The sequence below is a fragment of the Phyllostomus discolor genome, chromosome 1 (assembly GCF_004126475.2).
Source record: "Phyllostomus discolor isolate MPI-MPIP mPhyDis1 chromosome 1, mPhyDis1.pri.v3, whole genome shotgun sequence".
Classification (NCBI taxonomy): Eukaryota; Metazoa; Chordata; class Mammalia; order Chiroptera; family Phyllostomidae; genus Phyllostomus; species Phyllostomus discolor.
In genome coordinates this window covers 122,869,124-122,877,680 of record NC_040903.2, presented here as the reverse complement: position 1 = coordinate 122,877,680, position 8,557 = coordinate 122,869,124, and the positions used below count along the sequence as shown (strand labels likewise).

Below are 8,557 nucleotides of genomic sequence, written 5' to 3'. Positions count from 1 at the left end.
TAACAGTTCACAATATGGTTCTTTGCTTGTTCAAGATCAGAATTAGTTTCAACACATACACTCTTTATTATGGGATAAATTGAATTGGCCTTTTGAACTTAGAGAAAATTGTTAAAAATTCTGGACCATAACGAACAACCTAAGTTACTAGGATTTTGATTGGAGAAGACAGGACAGGATGTGTTTTTACTACTGTATATTTTTCCTTAATTAGAGTACAATGTTTCCCTAGAAATAATATTGTCTCTTTTTGGAAAATTTTAACTTGAAGGTAGGTAGAAGGTAAATAAGCTACATGTCAATTAACCAAATAACATAACGATTTACATTTTTGCTAATTTCCTTCCATGCTTAAAAAAAATAACCAAGTAACAACATCAGCAACATTGCCAGTTATTATTTATCATGTGCTCGACATATGCCTTGTTTCCAAATCCTACTTCCTAATCATACCACAATTTAAGTCCTCTATTATGTTATAGTTATATATTTATAATCTTATCCATGTTAAATATAACTATGTTATTTTATTTAAATTTATAGTTTACATATTTAGATTAAAATATCATAGGCTTATATATTTACTTCCAAGACTCAGATACCTTCTATACTATTTCTGTCATGGTTATAGAAAGAAAATTTTTTTTTGCTATCACTTATATTTCAGTTCAAATCATGATATTCAGAAGTTATCTTTAAAGGGCTCATCTGATTAAATCAGGTTCATTGAGGAAATCTTCCCTTTGATTAATTACCAGTCAACTGATTAAGAGCTTTCATTATTTCTGCAAAATTTCTTATTCTTTGCTATATAGCATAATCTAATGATGGTATATCCTGTTTGAAAGCCTCCCCCACATGGAAGGGGAGCAGGTCACACAGCACATGTGCACTAGAGTGCTTCAGTCATAACTGGGAGACCTTCAAGTTCTGCCTGCCACACTGTTCAAACCTGAGCATTGTTTTCAGTATGTTCAAGACTAATCATGAAGCATATAGTTAGAAAAAGTAAATAAACATAACAAGTATATCTAAAGATATCAGGTAATTTAAGAATTTATTTGGACATCGAATGTTTTTAACGTAAGTATGATAAGATCAACTTTATTAAAATCATACTTGATTGTCAGTGTTCTTAACCACTATATACCCTCCTGCCACCCGAAGAACATGTAAAAGTCAGTATGGTCCCAGTCACAAAGAAATTGTTCATTGAATGTTGTCTAAGAGCATAATGTTTAGTGAAGGATTAGAATGTGTTCTTTTTCATGCCATTGCATGGTTTTGAAGGTTAGATGATTAGCATTTTGTTAATGGAACTGATTAAGCATCAACTGTACTGGTGGGTAAAAACAGGTTTTGCAGAGGACTATAAAATGATTTGACTTCTTGTCCTTCAAAGAGTGTTGAGAGAATTCATACTGATTGCAAATGACTAGGATGGAAAAGATTTTATGTTGAAAAAATTTATTCAGAGAATTCTTATAAATAACTTTTATGTGTCTTTTTTATGGCATTGTACTCTTGTAGCAATCACATTTATTCTCAGGAATCTTCATTCGCATGAACTTCCACTATTTAGCACTCATTTCATCATGTAAAATGAGGTAGAGGCACAAAATTGGGATCTCATTTGGGGAAACAATATCACTGGTGATTGGATGATACCTATGTTTCTCAAAAGCATCTATGAAAAAAGAAAAAGAAACAGCTTGTTATTTATAGTGAAGAAAGTCATAACGTTGAAGTTCATCCTAAATACACCCCAGCTGTCTGAGAGATTAGACAACTCTTACCTTTTGAGAAAATTAAAGAAAAATTGAGCTCTAAACCCCATTATATTACTGCCTTGCTTATAACATGTAGAATGTGTTAAAGGATAATTTTCTAAATTAAATAATATATGTGAATTTATTAATATTAAATTTTTGTTCTGAATTTCATGTTAATTTTTAGATGCACTGGATTTTTATGTTTTTAGATTGACAAATATGATAAAATTATGTTTTCATTCCTTAACTTTGTTAGATTTGAGTAAAATAACTGCATTTGCATTATGTCACTACATATATTTTAAAACATAATGGACAAAGTCTAAACACAGAGAAAATTAGAAGTTTACTTAATTAAAATTTTTCTTAGTAAATTTTTACCTCATTTGCCCTTTTACATATCCTCTAAAAGATTTATGAAAGGAGGGATAAGTAGTTCTGACTAAATATACAGGGTCTGGTAGAAGTAAGGACTCCTGGAGTGTGTTTGGTAGGGTAATGAATATGGGTGTTATAATTTATAGTTTTAATTTGAACATTCACCTAAAATGTCATATGGCGTGTTTGAGTGTGATATTGTTATGTTACAGAATTACATGCTTGTGATTTTGTAGTAAAATATTTTGTAATACAAAGGGGCTTTATGCCAGACTCTGTATAATAAAGTAGATATTCTATATTTATAGAAGATGATCTATTATTTGGATATAAGAAACTCTTAGCTTTTATTTTACTTAAATTTTGAAACTAAATTAAAATTCTTTTCTAGATATTGATATAAACATGCCATAAAATATTTTACTTTCTGCAACTTTTTAAAATTTTGTATTTTATTTTAATTTTATTTTTGTTTTAAGTTTCAATTAGTATATTATTTCAAATTGGAAAAAATACTAATTGGCTTATACATTTACTCCCATGACTCTATGTAGAATAAATACCCCCTGTACCATTTCTCTCATGCAAATAGAAACACTAATGTTTTTTCTTGCTATCACTTATATTTCAGTTAAAAATATGATACTGAGGTCTATTTAAAATTTGCTTTTTTCTCTTAATTTATATATTGTTTTGAATTATGAAGAAACTGGGATACATGTGGAGAGTATAAAGGTATGAATATTGTTAAATTTTATAAATTAAAATTTTCAAAGTTGCTTTCTTTGACCTTCTAGTAGTATGCTGCTTTTTTTCAACAATGATTTCTTCTGACACTTTGTAAAGTGTCAAGCCCTGCCAAACCCATTTAAATCTGTGGTGATATTTATGAGATGACCTTTTATTCTTTCCTACTTCAGCCTCTGATTCACTGAATGACTTCAAATAATTGGTGTCCCTACTATCTCTAAGGGTTAAAAAAATTACCAACTCAGAGAGATACTCTGAAGTTGTTTAGAGTAATTATGAATTATAATTATAATTCATAATAACTCCACTGAGATGTTTCAAGAAAAGGCATTGTACACACACAAAATATTATTAGAAAACTCTCTAGAGTCTTCATTTGTATGTTATCATTTACAGATTTCAATAGAATTGTATTTCAATTCTCCCTGTAGTGTTTCTGATGTTTTTCCATCAACTAAAACTTTTATTCTCCATAATAAATGTTTACAAAGCCATGCTTTCTAAAATAAAAAAATAGAATAACTCAAAATTATTAAATAACATCCATGAATTTTAACTTACTTTTCCTTTATGATCAAGTTGGGGTGAGTTTAAATTTAAAACATTAAGACAGCAAACACATTGTGGTTTGTGCCAGAGTTCCTTTTTTATTGTATTTTTCCATTACCATTTTTCCCTTTTATACTCCCCTCACCCCCTCAATCACCGCACTGCTTTCAATGTTCATGTGTCCTTTTTCCTTTTTGCTCAATCCCTCCATTCCCTAACCCCCAGTCCAAGAGTTGTCAGTCTGCTCTCTGTCTATGAATCTGTCTCTATTTCGCATGTTATTCCACTTTGTTCACTAGATTCCACATATGAGTGAAATCATATTGTATTTTTCTTTCTCTGGCTGGCTTGTTTCACTTTGCATAATGTTCTCCACATTCATTTATGCTGTTGCAAAGGGTAAACTTTTTTCTTGGCTGAGTAGTATCCCATTGTGTAAATGTCCCGTAGTTGTTTTTTCCACTCATGTATTGTTAGGCACTTGTGTTGCTTCCATATCCTGGCAATAGTAAATAATGCTGCAATGAACATTGGGGTGTTTATGTTCTTTCAAATTAGTGTTTAGGGTTCCTTCGGATATAGTCCCAGAAGTAGAATTGCAGGATTGAAAGGCAGATCCATTTTTAATTTTTTGAGGTATCTTCATACTGTTTTCCACAGGGCCTGCACCAACCTGCATTCCACCAATAGTGCATAAGTGTTCCCCTTTCTCCATATCCTTGTCAGAATTTCTTGTTTGGTATATTGATGATAGCCATTTTGACAAGTGTGAGATGGTATCTCATTGTGGTTTTAATTTTCATCTCTCTGATGATCAGTGATGTTGACCATGCTTTCATACGCCTATTGGCCATCTGTCTGTCCTCTTTGTAGAAGTGCCTATTCAGGTCCTTTGCTCATTTTTAAATGGGAGTCCATGTTAGGTAGAATCATTCCTCCAACTATGTTCTTTTTCAGGATCACTGGTGCTGTGCGGGGCATTTTGTGGTTCCATATAAATTTTGAAATATTTGTTCTTCTGTGGAATATGTCTTTGGAATCTTGATAGCAATTGCATTGAATCTATAGATTGCTTTGGGTAGTATGGAAATTTTAATGATGGTAATTCTTCCTATCCATGAACACTATGTGCTTCCACTTATTTGTATCTTCTTCAGTTTCTTCCTTCAGTGTCTTATAATTTTCCAAGTACAAGGCCTTTACATCTTTGGTTAGATTTATTCCTAGGTATCTTATTATTTTTGTAACAATTGTGAATGGGATTGTTTTCTTAATTTCTCTTTCTGTTAGTTCATTATTGGCATATAAAAATGCAACTGATTTCTGAATATTAATTTTGTATTTTGCTGTCTTTCTGAATTCACTTATTAGTTCTAGTAGTTTCTTGGTGAATATTTTGGGGTTCTCTATGTATAATATCATGTCATCTGCAAATAATGACAGTTTTACTTTTCCCTGTCCAATTTGGATGCCTTTTATTTCTTTTTCTTTTCTGATTGCTATGGCTAGGACTATGTTGAATGAGAGATGAAAGTGGACATCCCTGTTTTGTTCCTGATCTTAATGAGAATGCTTGTAGTTTTTGCAATCACTTCTACTTGCAATTCATGATTCTCCCTGTAGCTTACTTTTTTCCCTCTATTTGGCACCAATTACTTCTGTTCTCCCTGGGTAATATTTGTATCTTAAAAAATGTACCTATATGTTACACAGCAATCTCCATTTCTGTGTGATTCTCATTGCCACCACTCTGAATTAGACCTCCCTTAATAAATGTCTGGATTACTGCCTACCTCACTAGTTATTACTCCCTAACTTCAATTTTTCGAGGTGGCACTCTTACTTGTTCGTTACTAGCTATGTGACCTTGACAAATTAAATTATCTTCCAGTGATGCAGTTCTAAAGTATTGATTATAATATCTACCTCATACAGTTTGATCCAGATTTTATAACATAACATTGATGATTTTTTATAAATTGACCTGAATAGTTCCTCAATCTATTTTAGCAGGGCTAGTAGATCTTCATTTTTCTTCTGAATTTTTATATTCAAGTCCTTGCAGTTCACTCAGCCTTGAAGGTCTTTCTCCTCCCTTCTTTTTATCTATTTGCATCAAGTTCCAGCTCAGGCCTCACTTTCTCAAGGTGAATAAGTTTTCTATTATTATTATTATTGTTATTATTATTTCCTCTAAAATCTATAGTATGTATTGTTTGTTGTATTATTTATTTTAACATTTAAATAGGTATTATTATAATTATCTCATATAAATAAGAAAACTAAGGCTAATTGAGATTGGCCAGTTTATGAGTGTTTCTTGGTTCACACCTCCTCATTTTAATTTCATCATGCCTTCTATGCCTCATAGTACCTAGTTTAATGCTTCATAAACAGTGGGAAGTAGGCATGTATAAAGACTTCTTATATTTTTTTGACTCCTATGTCAATTTCCTTGTTACTCAGTATATTCCCACTGAGTTTTAATGGAACCCTGTGAAAATTGTCATTTTTCTCTACAACCACCATTCTTTGCTTTTCTCACTGGATTGCCATCATGAAGTTTGGATGAGATAAACCTCCAGCTACAAGAACTGTCCTATTTTCAAAGACTAAGTAGAATTATTCCATACTATTTCCCCAGTAATTGGTTCAGAAATGGTGAATCACTATAATAGGCTGAAGCTAATCAGTGTAGGGCAGTCACCTGGGTTTCCACAGAAGTAAACCCAGGTCTTTTATGTGTGAGTTAGGTTCAGTAGTTTCCAAGCTTAATGTGCATCAGAGTCATCCGGAAGACTTGTTAAAATACAGATGTCTGGACCTAATCTCCAGAATTTGGGGGTCATAGGTGGGGCCTAAAAATTTTTATTACTCTGCTGGTTGGGATACCCACACTCTGAGGACAACTGGTTTAGAGCCTTGCTACTCAAAGTGTGGTCCACACACCAGAAGCTTTGACCTTACCTGGGGACTTGTTAGAAATGCAGGCCTTGGCTTTGGGTGGTGGGCACACAATACAATATACAGATCATACATCAGAGCAATGTACACCTGAAACCTATAATTGGTTTATAATCTTATAAACCAACGTCATTCCCAAATAAATTTAATTTGAATAAAAGAAATACAGGATTTTGAACTTGAAGACCTACTGAATCTCATTTTCAATTTAACAAGATCCCCACCCGTGTGATTCACATGCTTCTTAATTTTGAGAAACACAAGGCAGGAAGAGGCACTTATTCCCTCTCCAGCTGTCCAATTAGTGAATAACTGGTTATTGTTGACAGTCATCCTGTGACTGTAAGTGCAGAAGCTTTAAAATGAACCTGATGATAGAGAAGGTGGAGAGTAAAGAGATGGAAACACCAGGTCTTTAAGTGAAATTGTTAATCTAGGTTTACTCTTAAGTATAAATTTTATTTTTTTTTCTTGGACCACAAATTCCCTTTATTTTTAAGACACTTTGAATTGAAATTTCTATTCCTTACATATTAATGATATAAATCTCTGTTAGGAAAAGTCTATACTGTCTTGAGTTAGTGAGATATTGAAGCTATATTTTTAAAGCTTATGAACTTATTTTCCAATAAACTGGTATATTGACAGTGCAATTATTTGGTAGCAACTATTTAGTGCAATAATTCATATTATTTTTTAAAATTAAACCTGGAATAAGGGAGGGATGCACAAGAAAAAATAATTTTATCAGGCAGTTGGGCAAGAATTAAAGAAAACATAGGGGAAAAAAAGACTTAAAGTCAAAGAAATTGCTTCGGGTGAATGTCTCTAACCTCAGACCATATGCACAACTGCACACTTTACCTTAGAGTAAGAAGATAATAATATTCACCGTCATTCTTTGAGTACTGATCATGTGCCAGGCATTCTTGAAGTGTTTCTTATACTTTATCTCATTTGGTCCTCATATATTCCAGACAATATTTAAAACATTCCTTTGCAGTGTGTATCAAACTCTTATTTACTGTAAAACATAAGTTATGAGGAGTGAGGTAATCTCACTAAAGTCACACAGCTAGTGATGTACAGGGCTATACATCACAGATGAGTCCTCTCACCCCATAGAGTTGGTTGTTGTCCACAAAATAAGAATAAAGCTAGGGAGTTGACAAGGTCTGCCTTTTTTTTCCTCTGGGAGGTATTTTCTTAGGAGAGTGATAAAGACAGTGTAAGCTAGTTAGTTGTATGTACTTTGGGGTTTAAAGAATATTAATTAGAAACACTTCCCCATATTTTTAAGTAGGCAAAATATACTAACTACTATAGTCTAATGGCTGTTAATTCTTTCACATACAAACAATACTGCCCCTACCCAATAAGTGTATGATTGGTGACAACTGCAAGAAACAACTAAATGATAATGTTTAATTAATGTCTTATTTACATATAAAACTTTATATATTTTTTTCATTTTAATGGCATTTATTTTGGTAAACACAACATTCTTTAAAAAGCATAATTTTAATAGGCTTATTTGCCCAGACACTTTAATTAGCAGCTCCCGCATATACAGATTTATAAGTCATCTTTGGTGTTCAAGAAGCCCTGAATAGAAAAAATGTCATCATACAGAGAAATACAGGATCTGGCAGAGGTAAGGCCTGCTTGAGTGTGACTGGTAGGGTAATAATATGGGTGTAATAATTTATAGTTTTAATTAGAATGTTTCACCTAAAATTTCATATGGTAAGCTTGAGTATGATATTGTTATGTTACAGAATTACAAGCTTATGATTTTGTAATAAAAGATTTTGTAATAAAAAGGGGGCATTATTTGTGCCACACCCTGTATAGTTAAATTGAAGCTTGAAAGAGATTACATGAAAAGAATCTGGCCCTTGCCTTAACGTTTCCTAAGTTGACTATGAAGAAGCTGTCTGCAATAGCTGTTCCTGAGACTAATGATAACAGGAAATGCTTTTTAAATATTAATATATGCAAACATCTATTTGGACTCTGAATTAACAAGATTAGAATAGTTATCCCCTAATTGACATATAAAAGGCTATGGTAAAACTTAGAATATTGTAACTATTTATGAGTTTCTGTATGTGTTCAATTACTGGTAGCATTAAAGCAAAAGA

At 32.3% G+C, this 8,557-nt stretch overlaps 1 long non-coding RNA gene across 1 annotated transcript; it reads left to right on the top strand.

Moving 5' to 3' along the window:
• The first annotated feature begins 2,221 nt into the window (after positions 1–2,221).
• On the top strand, positions 2,222–8,339 carry LOC118500421. The gene is made up of 2 exons (XR_004902980.1): positions 2,222–2,374; positions 8,222–8,339. It is a non-coding gene; the product is annotated as an uncharacterized LOC118500421 (long non-coding RNA).
• Positions 8,340–8,557: the final 218 nt, after the last annotated feature.